The following is a 23,517-nucleotide window of genomic DNA, read 5'->3' as shown; positions in this document are numbered from 1 at the left end:
AGAACCTAGATCAATCTATATTTCTAGACATGCCTGAATGTAACTGTTATTCTAACAGTGCTTGACTCTTTTTATCCCAGTTTTCTGACAAACCTTGACTTTGTTCCTAAGTCTTAAATCTTAAATAAAACTGAGTCATCCTTGACCTCAGACTTTCTTTTAGTCTCCTTCATCTCCCTGATCCGTAAGTCCACCTGTCACCACTTCAGCAACATTGCCAGAAGTTGTCTTTCCCTTTTTCTGCCCCCCTTGAATACCTGATTCATACCTTAATCACTTCCCAGCTCATCTGGTCCAATTGCATCTTATTATGATCTTCCTAAATCCTTTCTTTCTAAGCTTCCCGACAAAGCTCCATCAATTCCATCAACATCACTGGATTTACACCCACTAAGGATCTAGTCCAGAGTTTATAAGCATTTGTTTGCCTTCTGAATGGCTGTACAATTCAGCTATATCAAAACCCTTTATTATTTGCTACTCATGAACATTTTTCTTTGATGGATTTTTGTTTACGTGAATATTTGGGGAATGGCTACTTTTAATCTCAATACCCATATTCACTTACAAACAGAGATATTTTTGTGCAGACAGGAATATTCATTGCTCATAAGTCCCTAAATGTTATTTGTTATACTTCTGTTAAAAAGTTTCAATCATCCAATCAGGGCACAGAAGTTATAACATATGATTGAGCTGACCAACCACAACCCTCAAATAAAGAATAGCAATTATTCAGTGAACAGTTTGTGAACACCCTATAAAAGACTGAAATGTGTTTCCATAAACTGTAAGGCAATTACCTGTGAGACCTTTGCAGAATTCAGACTCCATTTGTAAATGATTCATGAACAGAAAAGGCTACATTAGTCAGATATTTTATTCACAATGGGCACACTTTGATCAGTTCTTTCCACCAGGGTCAGATTTCTGAATAGAGCCTACTCTCTCATTCTGGCCCCACCTAATTGCCACCTCTAGTAGAGTTACTTCACTAGCTCCACATCTATTGCAAAATTGCCTTTTTATTTTAAAGCTCTCCATTTTTTTTCCATTCTAGCTTTCTGAACTCATATCCACCTACTTTCTACACTCCTCCATTTTGCTTCTCCTTCTTTCTGCTCCCCCTCATCCTCATGCTTTTCAAAAGAATATCATTCTAGTCCTTCTACAAGGAGACTGATGACCTGGAGACCAGTGTGATGCCTTGTATACTGGACTCCTGGCAATGGCGAAGGTTGTGGTCATCCTTTTGGAGTAATGCTAGAGAAAGACATATAGATACTTTGTCCTTAAGATGGTCAAACACAGCTCTACTCAGCATGAGAGGACTAAATGACCTGGAGATTCCAAGTGTTGTCATGCCCTCCCAGCCACTGAGTCCATTCTTCTCTTATAAGAACTGGTAAGAATCTTTCTTTTGTGTTTAGTTACAAGTTATCCTACATGTTAAGTATTTTAGGTACCTTGCTGAATCTGGCAGCTTAGAAGTTTCAGCTGGTTCAGAACATAGGACGCTGCCTGCTAAATATGGCAGATAATCAGAGTATGTCACACCAGAGTGGCAGGGTCTACATTTGTTGTCAATCCATTTAGAATGTGCTATGACAACACCATACACATTCCAAAAGTAAACACACAGAAGATCTCTAGGCCAAAGAAATGGGTTTTACAATTTGTACTGAAGGTGGTGAGATCTGTGGTAGGACTCATACCTTCCTGAGGTTAGACAGAAGGCACCTCAGGGAAGCCTGTGGCTTCTTCACTGACACAGGTGGACAATTAATACTGTTTCTGTAACTTCTTTACAGTTACTGCTCTAAGTTCATCTTGGAAATAGGATTCAAATTCCATAGTGTCTTTGTTAGACTTGTTTTCTATAAGTATGCTTCTTTTTTAGATTCTTCTATCCATGATCTGTAAATATCTATATGCAGTTTGATTTGAGATTATCTATCTCTCTATCTCTCTGTCAACCTGGTCTGAGTCCATCATCTGAGGAGGAAACATTGGGACTGATCCTCCAGTCAGGCAAAACTCCAGTTGCCTTAAAAGGGATGTTTGCCTGAGTGAGGACTGCAAGATTGGGGCCATTATGTGTGAAGGAAGAGACTACTAATTCTTCAGCCCCATAAACACAATCCTAATTTCAAGCACATAAGCACACCTACTGATTTCAGTGGGACTACTCACATGCTTAGCAGATAAGGTGCAGGAAAATTAGATCTACCTTTTCTACTTTAGAACATCAAATCATATTAGTCATATGTAACCTTTAGTTATGTCTATAATAGGAGTATGTGTTTATTCTGTGTCGTAGCTTGTAAAGTCCAATCATATCTTGTAAGTGTAAATAAGATCAAATCAGAACATTTTCCACTTATGATTCAGAGTTGTAAATATGTATATGATATAGTGACACCCAGGGCCAAACTTTTGAAAGAGCATCAATTTGGCTTCTATTTTTGCACCCGCAACAAAATGTGTAGTTAATTGCTGGCCCTAATGACAAATACACATGTAACTATCAGAACTGCAGGCACAATTGAGTTATTAGCTAAGTGGCATTATTTGCACCTGCACTTGATTATAGATGCAAAAAAACAGAAAGAAAAAATGACCCATAATGTTGCCCTTTTCTGCCTACCGTGTGTTGTCCGATTGATGCTAATTTTGGCTGTATTACTTTTGGAACCACTTGGAGAATATGATATTGAATAGCCGTAGTCAAAACATTATTCCACTGATGACAAAGCAAAACAAAAAACCTCAGTGTTATTTTTATTTTGGTGCTATCATTGAAGACATAAGAAAACAGACTGCTAATAAGGGACAAGTTGGAAACCAACATAGTGTGGCAGGTTTGGCAGCATGTTTAATGCTACATTAATGTTAGCTGTACAAAACGGTGTTTTTGTGAAATGTGCTGCATTTTTCTTAGAATTCTGTTGTTAATAGCTACCCTCTCCTCCCCTTCTTTTTACAAGCTAGTAGAATAGGATCAACACATTGTATATCCTTAATGGGCATAACTGATGGCAGGATTAAGGCAGGGGTGTTAAGAGCCTTCAAATTTTAGAAAAATGTCCACATTTTCATTGTTCCACCATGTCTCCTTCTCATTTAATAGGAGGAGAAAGGATTTAGTTTCTGTACTGCGTGTACTCTCCCCCAATTTCCCAGAGACTGGCTGGCTGCACCAGTGACTGACACTTTGGACAAACTACACAGCTGATTTTTTAAAAAATGGTAATTGCAACAGTACTATTTTGCTAAAGCATTCCAAACTATTGCTGTGTTGTAGCTTTAAAGTAAAGGTATTAATTTTTAACTGTGAGAGTAATTAACCACTGGAAAAATTTACCAAGGATTGTGATGGATTCTCCATCTCTGATAATTTTTAAATCAAGATTTGTTTTTTTAATAGATCTATTCTAGGAATTTTTTGGGGTAAGTTTTCTGTGGCCTATGTTGTATAGGAGGTCAGACTGGAAGATAACAATGGTCCCTTCTGGCCTTGTTGTATCTATGAAGCAGGGTAGGGGGTGTATGCTAGGGGTGAATCAGGATCAGAGAGAAACAAGGGCAACAGAAGGGGAGAACAGAAGGGGTGGGGGACAGGGACAAAGTGGACAGGCTGGGTAGGAGAGGGCAGAACCCCTTCCTAGTCCTTCCTCTACTTCCTCTGGGCTCTCTCCAGCATAGTCTGCCTCTTGCTCCCACTAACTTCTCGAGACACTCAACAGCCTCCTTCACTGTAGAATCCTGATTCAGTCCCTGAACAATGTCCATCCTGTGCACTCAATGGTACAGCAGTCCTGTGGAAAAATAGTATTTGATCATATAATTAAAGATGGTATCATGATGCATCGGCTTGCGGGGGATAAATTAAGGTTGTAATGGCAACCTTAATTCTGGCATTTCCTGTTTGAATGATTTACTTTGTGTCCTTAGCGTTCTTTTAAACATAGATCTTTGTATCATAATATCAGAGGGGTAGCCATGTTAGTCTGGATCTGTAAAAGCAGCAGAGTCCTGTGGCACCTTATAGACTTCGGATGCACGAAGTGGGTATTCACCCACGAAAGCTCATGCTCCAATACGTCTGTTAGTCTGTAAAGTGCCACAGGACTCTTTGCTGCTGTATCATAATATTTACATTAGAAATTCAGATCTTGTCTACCCTGTTTTTCCTGGACGATACTGTGGACACCTGGAGAACTAGTAGGATCATGACATCACCATTAGTGAGCCATTAAATCCTGATTAATTGAGAGAAGAGATTTTGATTGGGATTGTTTAAAACTCTTTGAAGAAAATTGTATGTTTATACAAAATTTCAACACCTTTTCTTGTCTTTCATTAAGTGCTGAGAAAGTTCACAGTGTATTCTGAAAATGCAAGTGATTCTTCTCACAAAACCAAGAGTGACCAGACTTGAGATTCCTGAAATATTAAAGCACAAAGCAAGCGGAATTTTTTTTAATAAAAAGTTTCAAGCTTTTTTTTTATATATTACATATCTATAAAAAAGAGGCACAAACCCATTTCCCCTCTTTCAGGTAATCTTTAAATTGAAGGTACTTGCTGAATTGCAAATATTTTTTACATTGATTAGATTTCAAGTTTACACTGCCTCTTTAAATAAAATTGTGCAGAAGGCAGAAGGTTAAAAGACCAAAAATATGGACAGTATCTATATGTCCTCTAATAGAAATATAATTTGAATAGAGTCAAATTGCTCAAATCCGATGCAGGTAAAATATACAGTGTGATGATTTGCAGGTTGAACAATGCTTTTGATTTTTTCAAAAGGGGAAGAGATGGTTTAATTTTAGTTGAAATTTATTATTTGGTACTTTCCAAGTCACAACTAGCAATTTCCTGACCTCCCAGCTGCTCTTTGTGTGAGTATGGGACACCCACCTACAGCTCATACACTCACAATTGCTCTAGCCTATTTGTTTTCTAGTGACACACATGCAGTGTAGAACTGGAGCCTTCCATGATTTTTGCTTGCAAAAAACACAGAAGAATTCTATACATCCAACAGGCTGCCCAAACCAGTCATTTTGTTCCCAGCACTGAGACAGCGGTGTGTCTTTGAAAGAGGGGTGAGCTAGAAGATCATTCTGGGTATGAACATGCTAGATTTTATTTCAGAATTCTTGTGTCTAGGGACAGATTAAGAGGAATATGGAGATTAATCCAGCAAAGGTACTTGTTGGGGCCTCACTACAATAGTATCTGAGCACCTCACATTCTTTAATGTATTTATTCTCATAATACCCGTGTGAGGCATGGAAGTACTATGACTCCATTTTACAGATGAGGAACTGAGGGACTAAGTGATTTTCCCAAGATCACGCAGGAAATCTGTGGCAGAACAAAGAACTGAAGCTGGTTCTCCTGACTCCCAGGTTAGTGCCCTCACCACAACCTCAGATGGACCCTCTTTCCCAGCCCTTTCTCTTCCTCTCCCCCCACTCTGAGTACCTGATCTTCCTTCCAAGTGAGGCAGCTCATTCTACCTCTGCAGGGGGCCTGCTGTGTGCTCCCAGCAGACGCTCTGAATCCTTAGCTTCTGCCTGTGTCTCTTTTGATTGTGGGGCCCAATCCAAAAGGTTTCTCTCTAGGGTTAATACATCCAAATGAAAAAACATTCCCCTATAGAAAAGACTTTTAAATTGTGGGGGGACCCCAGTGTCTACAGAAATGTTATAGAAATCCTATAGAAAGGTTATAATTTTCTATTGCACTATACAGGACGTTCCCATAAGTTTTTCTCTGATGATTGTTTTTACTTCTGGAGACCTCGGTTCCAAACTAATTTAGGCCAAAATAGGTTTGCTAGGCTACTCCTTGTCCTTTTGTCATTTGTGTACATCACAGATAACAAGACAATCCGGAGGAATGTGGCATGATTGGTAATCTCTGCTCAAGGGTCACAAGATTGGAATTTTAGGGATACTGTAGCTCAGAAATGAAGTGTGATGGCAGAGCTGTCAGAGGAAGCTTGTACAGTAACTCTCTACAGTGTACCCAGTTCTAGTTAAAGTCTCATTTCCATGCAGGTGGCCTCTTGTGTGCTTCAGCAGGATCCAGTGCATGTTTGAATGCTCATTGGATGTTCAGAAGAAAGATTTTGTCACAACGTATTCCTCTGAGTACACTCTGTGCGGAACACCCCAGGAGGGTGGGAGTAGGGCCTGGTTCAGTCAGAGTCTGGCATCTCAGTATTTTTCAGATGCACTCAGAAGCACCCATGTGGTTAGCCAGGTGTTTCAGAATTAGTCACATCAGAGGCACAACTAAGCTAGGAGATGCAAGTTAAGCCACTCAAGCACCAGGCACTTTCTGGTCGTTGTGAACATCACAACTCCCAGCAACCCCACCAGAAATCTTATTTAAAAACCTGAAGCACACAAGAGAGCATATGAGGGAAAGAAAGAGAGAGAGAGAGACAGACAGACAGACATTGAAATGCACATAGAGAGAGACTGAGAGCAAGCAATACAGTAAGGACTTGCATGTAGGGCAGGGCCAGAAATATGGCACAAGAGTTGCAGGGGCAGGGCAGCATGGAAAAGGTTCCACATTTGCCTGAATGAGGCTGAGGATTTGGCCTATATATGTGTATGTATCCATGTTACTTGTAGAAGCACCGTAATGTTCAATACAAGGCCAGATACTCAGCTACTGTAAATTGGCATAGCTAAATTGCAGGGTTTCTCAAACAGGGGTCGCCGCTTGTGTAGGGAAAGCCCCTGGCAGGCCGAGCTGCTGTGTTTACTTGCCCTCTTGGCAGGTCTGGCTGATTGTGGCTCCCAGTGCTGACGGGGCAGATAAACACATCGGCCCGGTCCGCCAGGGGCTTTCCCTACACAAGCGGCGACCCCTGTTTGAGAAATGCTGCTATATTGGCTTTAATTGAGATATACTGATTTACATTAGCTGAGCATCCAACCCATTGGTTTTATGTGTTTCATCACTACATAAGTAAAAAGAAGCTCACAAACTGACTTTGTGACTCAAATTGACTCAACATTAAAACAAAAACCAACTCTTTCTTCTCCTCCTCTGGAATAATGGTGCCAAGAGTTCCAAAGCTTCTGCAAATACAAGAAGCAAAGTGATCACATAATACTAAGTTGCATCATCTCATTTTGACTCTTACCCATGAGCTTTTGGGCGCATCAGAATAAGACAAGAGCTTATGTAACTTCATTAATTGTAATTTTGATTTCTATAAACCAGACTTCATTTTTGTCTTTAAATCACGACATTACAACGATTCTATTTTGCAGAAATAATGTAAAGCGTTTTCTCTTTAAAGAACTTTCTTTGTTCAGAGATCAGTCAGCAAGACCTAATATTTTCTAGCGCCAATCCTTTTCTTTATTTTTTTTCTTACTAGCCTCATTTTCACAGCTTTTATGTTCTCCACTTCTCTTGCCAGACTTCTGAGGGTTGTGCAGGTTTTTTTTTGTTTTGTTTTGATACCTTTGACACTAGAAGTCAAGATTTCCAGACACTACTCACCCAGTGCCAAAGGGTTAAAGAAGAGAGTTGGCTTGTTTGGTAGGTTTTTCCATGCTTTTACAGCTCTGCAATACGCACATCCAAAGCAGTAAAAACAAAAGGCACCGACTTGGAGATTTGCTATGATTTTTCCACCTTCGTCATTGTATGAGAGTTGTCTCTACACCCATTTTACAGTGGGAGTAGCACAATGAAGGCTGCTCTTTAAAGAAGTGTTTTCTTAGCAGCGGGTGATGATACATATTTTCTGTCAGTTCTTTCTCTCTGCCACCAAATGTTTCTCTTTTCTTCTCTCAAAAAGGGTATGAATGTTGGATATTAAGAATCTTCACACTGACTGTCAAGTGTTTTTTCCAGTTCTTTTACAATTTTCTTTCCCAGCATTGTGGTTAAGCATCTAAACTTACCAACTAGTGTTGTGGGCTTTTGACATCTCTGCCTGGTCTGAGGCTGTCATAGGTTTGACCAATTGTGTGCCCTAAGGGATGAGAGTGGGCACCTCTCTCATCCCAGATGTCTCTCTGTGGGTGTAGCTGTCACTGTAACACTGATTTGGAGTCGGGGGTGCGGTCTCACAGCTGTAAGTCTTAGGGAGGTGGCTCCCCTCCTTCAGCCAGTGACTGCAGTCCAAGACAAAAGAAAGGGAAACAAAATAATCCTGCAGCCCACAAAACAATCTGGCCTCATCCCGCTGTTCTTCACAAGGCAAAAGCTAAATCGTCTCCACAAAGGGGGCTGTGTTCCTAACCCCCTGAGTGACTGAGAGGCCCAGGCTGAGCACCATGGCCTTTAATGGAAAGCAAAGATGGTCCCTCTATCTCTGCAGAGAGTCCAGGCAGGAGAAGTTCTTCAGCAGCTTTCTGGGGAAGCAGCCCCTGCTCTATGGCACTAGGGAGCCTTGTTCGGCTTTCCTCTGAGTGCCACCTTCGACTGGGCTTGGATCCTTCCTTTTAAGGAGCTGCCCCTCTCCAGGTGCAGGAAGCCTCACACATGCACTGGGTGATTGCATCCAAAGGAGCTCTTTAACCCCTTCCTGACTGGGTTGGGAACCTGCCCCACCACAGATTCCCACATCATTTCTATCCACTTATTGGTAGCAAGTGCTCAGCATCATCATATGCAGCATAGTGAGGATGACAGAAGATGAGAAAGCTACACTGTACATTAGAGAAATGAAGTGGATGAGGTAATATCTTTTATTGGACCAACTTCTGTTGGTGAGAGAGACAAGCTTCTGAGGCACACACAGCTCTTCTTGAGGTCTGTTGCAGTGTATCAATAGCCATGTTGGTCCCAGGATATTAGAGGGACAATGTGGGTGAGGGAATCTCTTTCATTGGACCACCTGAAGAAGAGCTCTGTGTGGCTCAGAAGCTTGTCTCACCAACAGAAGTTGATCCCATAAAAGATATTCCTCGCCCACGTTTTCTCTCTAATATCTTGTCACTGACACAGCTACAACTATACTGCATACGTCACACATTGGCTTGTTTATTTTTCAATGTCATACTCAATCAAAACTAACATTTATAGCCTACTTCCTTCATGGCATTCTGTACCACACTTTAAATGCCAAAGAATAAACATGTCAAGTGGAAATGGAAGATTATGGCAGCAACCAAGACAGATTATCATCTCATTTTCATTTTAAAAATTAAAATTTTCCCTTGTGGTTGAACTTGCTTACTGCCGTGTCTACAGGCTGTGAAAAAAACAACCAAATAAGGATATATGGGGTATTAGATCTGAAAATGACAGACAGTGCCTTGTCTGTCAGTAAATGATAGTCCCAGAAATAACTCTCAGTTGATCCAAAATAATTGTTTTCAAAACCACAACTTACTGTGAGATTGTTGTCTCTGTAGCAGGATATATACTTTATAGGCATTAAGCACTATGAGTGCGTTTTATTAAGTTTGTGAAGCTGCCTTGCTATTGCTAAAGCCAAGAGCAACAAATGTTTGGACTCTTTTCTTTTATTCTCTTTTTCTATCTGAAAATGGAGTTGACTTTTTTTCCCAATTGCACCAAGTTTGCTGACACTCTCCCAGTTTTCCCAGTAAAAAAAAAACACAATGAATGCCAGGAAAATTTGCCAGTGTCTCCAGCAGCTATGAACTCCATGCGTCTTCAGCATGCAAGAGATCAGAGAGGTAGCCATCTAATAAAAAATAGAAGGGAGAACACAAGCAGCTGGACTTGTAATTATTTTGCCAGTAAAAGAATATTACCAAGCCAATGTAGCTAAATTGTGCTTTTAGGTATCCTGCTGCTAAGCATTTCTAAATAGAAATCCTCTTCAATGATACCTTTTAGGACTATTGTCTGCTGTATATGAATAACCTCACATTTCATACATTATTGTAGTGTCAGTGCTCTTTAATGGAGACTGTTCTTTGAAAAGTCCATTCCATCCTCAAACAGACAGCCCCAGCATGTTCTTCTATCTAAAGTTCTAATACTCCAATAAATAGAACAAGTGTCTGGGTACTATTGAAAATAGTAACAAGCCTGCAGTTTTTGCTTTTAAGGAGTAGGGTGGGGATAGAGATACATTAACAGATGTTTCATCATATTCACATATTTTCCATATGAGAGATCCTCAGACAAGCAGCTGTCGAGTTAGAGGGGGAGAACAATGTGAGCTTCTATGCCTTGGATTGGTTTCTTATCTTCTTAACGTGGGGCTGATTGTATTTCAAACCCCACTGCCACTAAAAATTAAGGAATTGATGCCTATTGTTTTAACCCAGTCATTTTCTCTACCAAGTAAGAAGAAATGATAGCTATTGTACTCATAGAGCTTCATTGAAAAGAATAGTATTTTAGTAACAAAAGACAATTTCTAAAAACTTTATTCCTTTTATTTGCATATCACTCAGGATTCAAAAATAATCTGACTTAATATATGTGCAAATTACTCAGGGTAGTCATTTCTCACTCTTATGAGTCCTCTCTGATGTATTTTAAATTAATGGCATACGGTAACTCTTTCAGTTCTCATTGTTCATTGGGAAATGAGTCAAAGACCATTTGATGTCATCTTATTGCAGTTCCCTAGTAACGGTAAATTTCATCAGTGATGGTTCCTTTTGTTGAGAGAACTCTGATTATATTCTACTCCCTGCACCCAAGGAAAATTCCCTTACTTCAGTAATTCTCAGCAGACACAGAGTGACACATGTGCCAGCTGCCAGGCACATGTGGGATTACAGCAAAATTGGCCTGAAAATGCTCAAATTCTCAAGTACAGTAAACTATACCGTACATGGTGTCTTATTTATTAGGAACTTTACTAGACACTTTCATCATAATTCCCTTCAAAGTGGTCCTGAACACAGCATGTCTTTCTTTCTTTTTTGCATTCTTTATTACCCTGCAATCACAAGCTGCATTAGTGACACTTAATATGGTAAACCTAAACCCTGGAGTCATAGTCAACAAAGCATTTATGTTGCATAGTAAATTAGTTGATTTAATAATATTAATACTAGAAATGGCCTGAACCAAGGCACAGGATGTGGACAACCAGATTTAAATGTTGAAGCTCAGGCCCATCTCTTGTTAATATATAGCATTGTTCATATAAACTTTGCAATATCTATCTATCTATCAAACCTCACTAATACCTCAGTATATTTACTATAGAGATTACATGGAAGAATACTGCAGATACTGAGATAGCCTCTTCTCAAGTATATTAAGTATGATGACTATGGGAGTTTTCCAGAATAAGGGATTTTATTTACCCATTGCTCTTGTAAAAATTATAGAGGAAAGTTCTGAAGTGAGGAGCATTTATGAATGTCTGGTGCTATTTGTGTGTGTGTATATGTGAGAACATTGTGCTCCATACTTAAAGAGGTATTGGATAGTCACCACTAAGGCAGGGTACATCACATAGATGAACAGGTACCCAGTCTGTGATGGGGAGGCAACGTGAAGGCAGAAATTCAATATGATCTGTTCCTAGCTCCTCTTGTAATAGCTTACATGGTTGCTGAATACGTGACCATGTGACCAATTCTTCTGGAAATGAGAACATTTCTGATCAGAGATACTAATCTGTTATTACGGATTCAAGGGAGGCAGTAGTACACAGTACCACATATCTCTCCCGTTAAAGCAGAGACACGTAAAAAGAGAGAAGAAAGTAAATGTCTGGTTCAGGATTACATACGTGAGATACAGAGGGAAAGTTCCAGGTTCCACACAGATTACTCATGATCAGTTTTTAAAAACTATTGTTGGCTCTATTTGTAAACAGCATCAGCTTGCTAGGTACCTGGGAATCCCAACTCTCGGTCTGTAGTCTTATAAAAAGCTGGGGTAGGAGAAGATTATGCTTTCATATGGAAGTGAGTTCTGAAGTGCTTCTGTTTGTTTCTAAGTCCTGTTAGACTTCATTGGGAGCAGAGCTAGGCCAATGCTGAGTGCTTTTCTGTTACCCTACCTGTAGACTCTACCTAAAGAAGTCATTACAGGACCCATATTTTACCATCTTGATCTTTTTAGCATGAAGATCTCATTCTCTAACCAGGAAAATAATTAAACTTTCATAATTAAAACTGCTCAGAAAACAGAGTACAACAGCAGCATCCATCAAAAGTGCATGGCTGGCCCCTGATGTGTTCAACATCATTATTGACCAAATGATGGAAGCTGTCACTAGCCACATACGGGGAGGGCCAGGGGATGGGTACTTCATGACTTCTGTGTAACAGACCTGGAGTATGTAAATGACGCTGCTATATTCTCACCCTCATGAACTAATCTCACCAATGCCCTGAAAATATTTACCGTAGAAATGAGGATCCTCGCTCTTCAAGTCAATTGGAAGAAGACCAAACTGATGAAAGTGGCTGATGGACTTCTCCCCCTACACATCATACTTGATGGACAAAAAGTTGAATTTGTCAATTCATTTTGGAATCTTGGCTCCATGGTCACCAAGGAGGAAGGTTGCATTGCTGATATGAAACATTGACTCAGCAAGACTATATATGTTATGCATGCTCTTTAGAAACTACTGTGGTGTCAAGCATAGAATCAGAGAATTGTAGAAGTGTGGGACTGGAAGGGACCTCGAGAAGTCATCTAGTCCAGTCCCCTGCACTCAAGGCAGGACTATGTAATAATTAGACCATCCCTGACAGGTGTTTGCCTAACCTGCTATTAAAAACCTCCAATGATGGAGATTCCACAACTTCTCTAGGCAATTTGTTCCAGTGCTTAAACACCCTGACAGTTAGGAAGTTTTTCCTGAAGTCCAACCTAAACCTCTCTTGCTGCAATTTAAACCCACTGCTTCTTGTCCTAGCCTCAGAAGTTAAGGAGAATAATTTTTCTCCCTCCTCCTTGTAACAATCTTATATGTACTTGAAAATTGTTATCATGTCCCCCTCAGTCTTCTCTTCTCCAGACTAAACAAACCCAATTTTTCAGTCATCCCTCATAGGTCATGTTTTCTGGACTGTTAATCATTTTGGTTGCTCTCCTTTCGACTTTCTCCAATTTGTCCACATCTTTTCTGAAATGTGCTGCCCAGAATTGGACACAATACTCCAACTGAGGCCTTATCAGTGCAGAGAGGAGCAAAAGAATTACTTCTCATGACTTGCTTACAACACTCCTACTAATACATCCCAGAATGATCTTTGCTTTTTTTTGCAACAGTGTTACACTATTGACTCATATTTACCTCGAGATCTATTCTGACACGCAGATCCCTTTCTGCAGTACTCCTTCTTAGGCAGTCATTTCCCATTTTGTTTGTGTGCAACTGATTGTCCCCTCCTAAGTGGAGTACTTTGCATTTGTCCTAACTGAATTTCATCCTATTTACTTCAGACCATTTCTCCAGTTTGTCCAGATCCTTCTGCATTTTAATCCTATCCTCCAAAGAACTTGAAATCCCTCCCAGCTTGGTATTGTCCACTGACTTTATAAGTGTACTCATTATGCCATTATCTATATCATTTATGAAGATATTGAACAGAACCAGACCCAGAACTGATCCCCGTGGGACCCCTCTCATTACACTCTTCCGGCTTGACTGTGAACCACTGATAACTACTCTCTGGGAATGGTTTTCCAACCAGTTATGCACCCACCTTACAGTAACTCCATCTAGTTTGTATTTCCCTAGTTTGTTTATGAGAAAGTCATGTGAAACAGTATCAAAAGCCCTACTAAAGTCAAGATATACCACATCTACCACTTCCCCCCTATCCACAAGGCTTGTTACCCTGTCAATGCCACATATCAGCTCGAACTAAGATGTGTATCTATCAAACAGCAGTGGCTCCTGTCCTTTTGTATGGTTCTGAAACCTGGGCCATCACAGAGATGCTAGTGCACCAGCTGAATGCTTTTGATATGAAACAGCAATGACATATTGAAGACATATGGTGGTTTCATCACATTTATCGCAAGAATTCAGAAAATTGTTTTCCTGCCCTCCTCGTATCCTGATATTTCCATGTAAAGCAAACAAACAACTCCAACCCTATTAAATATGTGCAGCTGTTGTTTCTTGAATGCCTCATTGCCCCTTGGGGAAGTGTGCTTTTTGGAGGAATTCACATGGGCCTGTAAGCTCATTGTGGGACAGTAGCAGATTTCTGCGACCACAACTGTATATAAACAGGAATATTATATTGCTTTCAAAATATTGCTATTAAAATGTCATTAAACTCAAAATGCATCAATATAAACAAGCATTAAATGTTAAAGAGCTCATGCTACCTTCCGTTTTATCTGCCTATATTTTAAACATAACATTTTAAAATAATTCATTTTGGGACCAATTTTTATAGCCTTATGTTGGTTGAATAGTACCCAACTCCTGCTTAAATCACTTTGACTATTCATGGAGTAAGGTACTATTCAACATAAGCTTACAGAATCTGTCCATCTGAGCTCTCTTTGAATTCACATCTGCTTCTCCCATCTGCCCCCCCCCCATTATATTTCAAATATAATTAATAAAACAGAATTAACCCCTTTATTCCTCAAGGTGGCCTAATATCATTTTAAGATGACCTTCTGTCCAAAATCAGTAGTATGGATAGATTACGTTATCATTAAATAAACTAGTGTTCTGCCAATAAAGCAGCACTGTTCAGTCCACCACCACTCCGTGCAGAGAAAGAATCAGGCACCTACATGACAAAGACAGGCATCATAAAGAAGAACAAATATAAAGCCACATTTTATGGTTAGCTGTACTAGTCATGGTAAAGTTTTGTCTCCTGAAGGGCATAAATCACATTCACAGATTAAACTAATTTTCTGTGGCCTGAAGGGGATTTTCTCGATCCAGTCATTAATTTTTTAGTTTAACTATTTTCAGATGTGCAAAAACATGTAAGCAACAGAGATGCAAATTTTTATCACAACTCTTGAGAAACTCCTTCCATCATGTTTCTGGGACTATAGATCTTTGAGCAGCAGGAAACCGAGGTACTAGTGATATGAAGTTTAAAAACTCAGTGATCCACAAAATTTGAGTCACCATAAGTCATGCAAAGAAACCCTTATTGAGATTATTTGGTGGTTTATGATGAGCAATCTTGTCTTTTCATTTGGGCTCTGACCTTGCAATTGAATGCATGTGGGTGCCCGGCTTTTACTTCATCAGTGACAAAACAGACAATGCTACCTTCAAAAAAACCTATGCATTATAACTTATTAAATACTACCTGCTGTTACCTATATTTAAGCATTTTGTAGGTATCATTTCAACCTGGAATGTGTTATCAGTAAATGGCTGTATTTACTGTATGTTGCAAATACTAAGGATCGTAAGTGTTAATAGTGTTAACTCATGGTGATCCATGATAAAGTCATCATGTTATCTTTTGCATATATTTTTCCAATACTGCCTTCAATAGGAGAATAGTACCTTAAAAACCAAAGATGTAGCCTTAAAATACTACCTTAAATACTAAGTGTTATCTTAAAAATATGAATACCTAATCATCCACAATTAAGAGATACAGATTGAATTTTTACTTGATTTATAAAAAGATTAAAATAAGGGTGTCAGATTTGCTATAAATAAAATGCACCCATCTAAAAACAATAAAAAACAATGTTATTTTTTTATAGTACCCTGTTCAGATAGTTATAGGAATAAATTAACACTTGTCTCAGGTGTTAACCTTGCTTTTAGAAAGATTAACTCTTTTCAGTCTAAATATATTTCTTTAAAGTGCACTATGTATTTAATATTAATAGATGTGTTGAACTGTATTGAACCAGATCCTTAAGCTTGAAGTTCTCCCAGTTCAGGAAAGCACATATTTTAAGTCCATCCCCATTCAGCAAGGTATTTAAGAATGTGCTTAAATATATGCACATACTCAAGTGCTTTGCTGAATTGGAGTGTTAAGCATATGCTTAACTTTAAGCTTAATATTCGTATGTCCCACATGCTGAGGTGCTTTGCTGAACTGGGGCTTATTCAGGATGGTATGCTAGTATAAATTGGTCTATTCAATTAAAATAAATAAATAAATAACCGAATAAATGTCCCTTACTGCTTTGGAGAACCAAACCCTAGAAACACAGGAATTGCCATAATGGATCAGGCCAATAGGATGAGGTCCTCATTTCCACCCAAGACTGGAGGAGCATAAAAGGACCCTAAACTTCCCATATTCAGATGAGGCATAATTCCTTTCATGCAAGTGCTGTGCAAGACATCTGTAGGTTGCCTCTTGATGACCACCTTGCAAACTTCAGCATGGGGGACATGCTGGGGGGGTGAATGTGAGAGGGGGCTGTTGGGGTAGGGCTGCAGCATGCAGTGTGGCAGAGATTTGGGGTACAAGTGAATGCTGAGTAAGCCATTATGTAGTTTCTCCTATCACACATTGGATAATGGCTGTTGCAGGATCCGTGCTTCTGGAGAGCTGGGGTTAGATCTGGAAAGAACTGCAGAGGCACAAATCCTCTGGTTGGATGGTCCTGCATGGATTTCTCCTCCAACTTTTGACTGAATCTTTAAAAACAAATCACAACTGTACTTTCATCTGCTTCATTATTACAGAAATGATCAAGGCATCCTTTGTTTATATCATCATGTTTTGGTAAGTGACTCAACGTTAAAGAAAGCACTTTTACAGTTTATGTGATGCATCTCTTATGGTCAAAAATAGCTTCTTCTTGGTTTGTTCTTCCAAGACTATGTGAGTAGGATAGGGCCAAACTAACTGGACTCTAGGGTTTGTAAATTAAGATTATTTTAATAACAATACACACATTGTTGGGCCCAATCTTGCAAACCAGTACTTTCCCATACATACTTCCTCCTGCATGAAGTCTTATTGATCTAATTAAATACATTTTCACCAATAACCCTCTGAACTTATTTTGGAGGTTGACCCCTGATACGCAGAAATGGTGTCTCAGTTATTCTTTGCCCTTTTGCTGTATTTTCTGTGTGCTTATAAATTCACCCACATGTACATTTGTAAGTAAAGTTGTCTCATATATTATTTTTCTCTAGTTTTTCCTGGCATGGCCGGCTTTAGGACATGTGGGGCCCGATTCGAAAGAGCTGCTGCCGAAATGCCACCGAAGACAGCAGCAGCGATTGAGCTGCTGCCGAAGATAGCGGACACTGCGGGGCCCTCTGAAGCGCAGGGCCCAATTGACAGGAATCAGGGGAATTGGCCTAAAGCCAGCCCTATTTCCTGGTGATTACACATCTTTGTATTAGTGAAGTTGTGTAGTTTTTTTTTCTTTTACTTTTTCTTGCAAATTGTCTCTAGAGGAATAGCAAATGGGCTGATTCCATTCTCCCACTGTTCAAAAGTGAAATAACTCTTTGGACTTAGAAGGATATAGAACAGGTATTCGTGAGCGCTGAATCAGCACAAAGTGTCTATAGCATTCACATAGCTCATATACAATACAGATAAAAATGCCTTCCTTGTATTTGAATAGACATTGGGGAAAGGTTTTCATTTGAAAGCACTCCAAAACTATAGCCATTTCTTAAAAATGTCTGAATATTTCTGCCTAATTGGATTAAGATCAATTTTATTAAAAGATGCCTGAACCAGTTAAGTCCTTTGTGACAGAAAGTGAAGTAAAACAAAAACACCAATGATAATAGTCATGGTTTCTATCAACGGTTCACATCTGTATTTAACTTGAAGCAGATGCTTTTCAACATAAGCCATTGTTTTATTCTTGCATGTGATAATATGTTTTGATGTTTTTTTCTTAATCGTAACATGATGTAATGAAGCCCTTTCAGTATGTGTGTGGTAAATTGCTGAAGCCTCTGTTTTTCCAAAAATCTTTCGTAAAATTTCTTATGGCCCCATGGTCACTATTGTTCTTGACAATCAGGTGATTGCTTTTTGAAACCACAGAAATTCCAATTGGGAATTCTAGATCAACCTTAGTAGCACCCTTAGGATTGCCAGGTGTCCAGTTTTCGACCGGAACAGTCAAAAAGGGAACCTGGCAGCATCCGGTCAGCACAGCTGACAAGACACTAAAAATTTGTTTGGCCACAGTAACCACTCTCTGCCACTGGGGGATGTGGGGGAAGAGCAGCAGCTGGGGCTGGAGTCACATGGTTGAGCTACTCTCTGCTCAGCTGCTGATGCCACCTGACAGAGAGCAGTGGCTGGCTTCCAGACTGGGCTCCAAGAGGTAGTTGCTGCTGCCTGGGGATGGGGGAGGGGATCCTGTCCACCCCCTCCTTCTGCCCCACCATGCCCCAATTGCCCTGGCCCTAGCCCATTGCTACAGGGACTGACCCCTCCCCACCCTGGCCCCTTGCTCTGGGGACCAACCCCCGCTGTGCCCTGATTGGGCAGGTGGGCAGGCTCTGTGTCAGCTCCTCCCAGTTTGGCTCTGCAAACAGCAGGTGAGTCTCGGGAGAGGGGGGACTTAGCGAGGGGGGGTGGAAAGAGAGCAATGGAGGGAGGGGGAGAGGAATGAGCAGAGTGAGCAGGGGCGGGGACTTAGGGGGAGAGGCGAGGAAGGGGGCAGGACAAGGTTGTTCGGTTTTCAGCAGTTAGAACGTTGGCAACCCTAGCAGCACTGTAAACTCAGCGGTGCAGCTCTTATTGTTCCTCAAGGGCTGTGCCAAACTGTGCTTCTCTGCATGTGAATGGTCCTGATGCAACGTCTAAAGAAAATAATCTCATGTAACTTGACAGTATTACTTTTAACTAGATTAGTTAGACAAATCTGTGAGATCACTGGAAATCAGTGGGAATGGTATGTGTAGATCAAAGATGTAAAAATAACAGGGACAGTAATATAAAATGAATTTCTATGTACTTTTACTTATGATTATTGCTTTGCCCCACAAGTAGTCCCACTGAAAGTTATTCTCCAAACACCAGGGAAACAGAAAAATTTACCACATGTACTTTTGCACTAGGGAACAGGTATTAACTTTGAGATGTAATATTGTATTACTGGTTGCTATTATGTTTGGGTGCTGCTCTGATCTCCTGCCACAGGGCCTTATTTTGCCTTCCGATAGTCAAATGGTGCTCCCATTGACTTAACTGGGGACCTCATATGCTCATGAGAATATAAAAAATGGCTTTTTGTGCTTTTCACTGTCATTGACTGGTTGGTAATGCTGTCAGTTCATGAACAGTGCTGGTAATATTCTGGATGTCCTCAAGGAACAGAGAGCATTCTCTGGTTTTGTTTACATGTCTTGTTTCTTTTATAAAACTGACCCCCAAGAGTGGCTATGTATGACCCGTGGCCTTGGCATGAGTGGTACAGTTGTTTGCTTGGCAGCTTACCAGTTGCTTTTTGTTTGAGATTTAACATTCGCTCTCACGTGCCAGGAGGGTGACTATTTGGCATTCTGTCACATTATTGCTTCTGTTATATTTTCTTGGACAGGAGGTTTTATGTAACTACCTCAAGATTAATCGTCTCTGACTCAAGAAGCTTGGTAGATGTTGGCACTAAGGTTTTGGAGCCAGATTTTCAAAGGTGTTAAGTACTTTTGAAAAGTTGGCCCTTTGCCCATCTGCCTGTAAGAGTAAGAACTGGTTGGAAGGATTGGGAGCACTGGAAGGTGTGTTGTGATAAGCTCACAATGATAACTTTAGATCACCTTAAGCTGCTAGGGCTTTTCTTTATTATGTGTTTTGCTTTTTGTACTATCTCGTGCTAATTCTACATAGTAAGAGCTTGGCGTGATCTGCTAGAACATATATATCAAAGATGATTATCTAAAGAAGCCACTTGTGGTTTATGGCAGCATTATCTGTTTTGTAAATGGGCAGTTCTTGAGAGATACTTCCTTTAAATTCCTCTTACTCCAGCAACTTCATTCCAGTATTTTTAGGTGCTCTTGAAAACATATTTGCTGTACGAAGCTCCTCACTAGGTCTTCGTTTCACATTTAATGAGTACTTTTGCGATTTCCATGATCACTTTCTAGGTGGCGTTTGCATAATAGTTTCTATAATATGGCTTCTAAAGATTTATGGGGTGTTTCTACTTCTGCTGATTTCTACCCACAAATACATTAAGGACATCCCAAGGACAGCCTGATAGAGGGACTGTATAAAAATGCATGTTATGAATCCCACTTACTCAGACGAAACTTATATTGAAATCATTTTGAATTTTGAGCAAGGACAGAAGAGTTTGGCCCAATATATTTATTTCTTTATAAAAAAAAAGAATTCTAGTTAAGATGAGAGCAAGTACCTCAAAAGCTCAGAAGGACTTAATTCTGGATGCAGATGGGAGTTGTCAGAGAGCAGTGCTGAACCACCAGTAGGGCTTCTCAGCAGGAGAAATGAGTTAGGAGCAGGTGCTGCAGGCAGGCAGGTGGAATGGCAATGACATTGTGCCAATTCTCCAGCACGGGGCACTGAGCAGCTGAGCTGTGAGTGATAATTTTTCATATGCTCAGTTTATGAGTAAAAAGATTTTTTCTAACTGTCAGCCCTGCAAATTTTTCTGGTATCTGAAAGAGAAACAGGGCTATAGTCCTTACATACATCCTTACCTATAATAAAGGTTTTCTGCCTGGAGTGACACGTTGGTAAATCTGTGTATAAGAAGGACTAGAATCCTGTTTGCTGTCTCTAACCTGTGTTGGCTCCGCAGTTCCACCAGGAGTACAAAGCAGACACACATTTTTGTGACTTAAATCAGCAGATGTGACCCTGAATACACACTGGGAGCAAATCTATGGAGTAAAAAGGTGCCATTTTTACATAATCAGAAGAAAACTGTCCTTGAGCATATGTGGGTGATCCACTGATCCTGGCTAACAGGCAAAATACCTGAAAATTGTGATAACTGTCCACTGTCCATATCTTGTATCAGAGGGGTAGCCGTGTTAGTCTGGATCTGTAAAAGCAGCAAAGAGTCCTGTGGCACCTTATAGACTAACAGACGTTTTGGAGCATGAGCTTTCGTGGGTGAATACCCACTTCGTCAGATGCATGTGACATGCATCCAATGAAGTGGGTATTCACCCACGAAAGCTCATGCTCCAAAATGTCTGTTAGTCTATAAGGTGCCACAGGACTCTTTGCTGCTTGTCCATATCATAAGCATTTACTGTATTGTGCTTGATCCTGGTCACAGCCCATCTCTATCTGACCCCATCATACCTACCCTTCACCCCTTTTCCCCACCAGGGTCATCATGTCTGGAAGATTCAGGGATGGGGGGCAAAATTTTGTTAGCATATAGAGCATTATAAGTAATTACATTACATCCTGCAATGTCTGAGGCCGGGGGAAATGGAGCATAGAGACTCATGTCAAGTAAGTGGGGGTAAAGTAAGTGATCCAAGGTTGGGGGGGCAACTGCCCCCTGTTGCCTCATAGCAAATGATGCCCCTGCTGCCCCAGTGCTCATTTTATTTTGCATGCACTCTTGCTGGTCACTGTGTACAGTTCTGTGGGAGCTTCTCTGCATGTATTCTGAGCTAATGCAGAGTGCTCTGGCTGACTGTGCTGCATTTCCTTCAGCACTGATTTCAATGGGATTGGGTGCTGCTTAACACAGCAAAGCACAGGACTGCCCAGTCCCCTTGCCATAGCTCTAACTCAGGTTTGTTGCATGGAGTTGCAATGACTAGCTCAAAGAACAGAGGATAGACCTGCATGTGCTTCTAGAGAGGGAATGTTGTCTAATCTTCTGAGAATGGGCCTGGGAGACAGGAAGTCTTAAATTCTGACTCTGCCACTGTGGTGTGGTCTTGCTGTGTGGTCTTGAGCAGGTCATTCAATCTCTCTGCTTGGCACTGCCCCCTCCCTTACAATGGAGTTAACCATACTACGCCTTCGTCAAAGGGACACTTTGAAGACTCTTAAATTAATATTTGTAAAGCATTTTGAAGATGGAAAGCACTATGTAAATTCTAAGATATTAGTATTCTTGGCTTGTTTCCATACCATAGTGTTTGGTATTTTGATACTTCTCTATAACATCAGATGTCTAAAGAGAGGCAGTGTGTTCTCATGTTTAACACAAGTACTCAGGACTTGTGCTTTCTATACCCAACTTTGCCACTGCTTTGCTGCCTGACTTTAACCAAGTCATTTAGCTTTTCTGGGCTTCAGTTTGGCAATTTGTAAAATGGGCATCAAAATAATTATCTAGTTTACAGAAGTGTTTTGAGGCTTAATGGCTTAATTAACATTTATCCAAAGAGAGGCAGTGTGTTCTCATGTTTAACACAAGTACTCAGGACTTGTGCTTTATCCGGGGCTTGACATGAAAGATTCTTAATAAGTACAAAATGATAAGAATAACAATGATTATTTTATCATTGTTTTTGAGTTTGTTGTTGTTTACTGTTTAAAATTAAGAGAAGTGTTCACAATATGACACAGCTCAGCTCTAGAGAAGGAAATCCTTCTTCAGTTATTTTAGGATCAGATACCAGATATCATTTATCATCTAATGCACTCTGTGTGACTGGCAAATAAAAAAAAAAGAGCGACAGAGGGAAAATGTGGATGGTGCAATTCTGTTTTCACCAGGCACTGGCCAATAAATTATGTCTAGACTTTGTCCCTTGATCACTGTGCAGAAGGTCTGGACTGAAATACCTATAATAAATTAATTGTGGTGAGAAAAAAATCACAGTGGGAAAAGAAACAGGGTCTTCATTTCAGCTTCCCATATAACTTCTCTGCCAATAAATAGCTTTACTGTGGTAGCTCAGCCAACAGGCACTTTTTGAAAACTTGTATTGAAGCCCAGACTTTCATACAATACCAGAGTCCACTGACTTGCCAAATAGTTTTTGGGTAGATAGCACAGCTCTCTCTGGAGCCATCCCAGGGTTTCCGTATATAGCGAGACTTCATATGAAGTGTTTTACATAAAACCCTCTATAGCCTCTGCTAGTTTCAAAGTCAGAAACCAAAAGAATTATTCAGTATTTGATTATCTATTTGTACTGCCCATGCGTTCTCATTAGTCACCTCTGGGTGTCTAAGTATAATACTTTTTTTTTTTTTGTAAAGAGGATTAATTGTATGTATTTTGAGTTATCTTTTCAGCCTGAGTCCCAGCTTTCTTTTGTGCTGGTGTTGTTTATGCTGGTGCAATACTTTGTCTCAAAGAAACTGCTAAATTTTAAGGTCCACATTTCCAAGAGGCTGCCGCCTTTTTGCAGATGCAATTTGCCAAATTTGTGGGCACAAAGTGAATTGTAGATGCAAATCTGAGCAACTGCAACTCTCATTCCCTGATTTATGCCAACAGTGAGGTACAAAAAGATGCAACCCACTTGTATTTGAGTTCACAAGCAAAATGCCGATGAAAATTTGCCCTGGGAAAAGTGAGGCCACCCTTTTGAAAATGAACCTCTTTGGATTGTCTATTTCTGTGAGACAAAGTGTTAATACAATGCTAAGCTATATACATCCACTCATTGTTTACATTATTCACTATGTTTGTAGTAACTCACTCATGTTTTATATTTAAATATGATGTTCC

The 23,517-nt window shown here is 40.1% G+C and overlaps 1 long non-coding RNA gene across 1 annotated transcript; it reads left to right on the top strand.

Moving 5' to 3' along the window:
* Positions 1–1,638: 1,638 nt before the first annotated feature.
* LOC123366155 lies at positions 1,639–17,683 on the top strand. Its single transcript, XR_006577946.1, has 4 exons — positions 1,639–1,774; positions 5,329–5,420; positions 16,442–16,637; positions 17,057–17,683. It is a non-coding gene; the product is annotated as an uncharacterized LOC123366155 (long non-coding RNA).
* Positions 17,684–23,517: the final 5,834 nt, after the last annotated feature.

Source organism: Mauremys mutica, chromosome 1 (assembly GCF_020497125.1).
Source record: "Mauremys mutica isolate MM-2020 ecotype Southern chromosome 1, ASM2049712v1, whole genome shotgun sequence".
Taxonomy (NCBI): domain Eukaryota; kingdom Metazoa; phylum Chordata; order Testudines; family Geoemydidae; genus Mauremys; species Mauremys mutica.
This window is presented reverse-complemented; position numbering and strand designations above follow the sequence as displayed.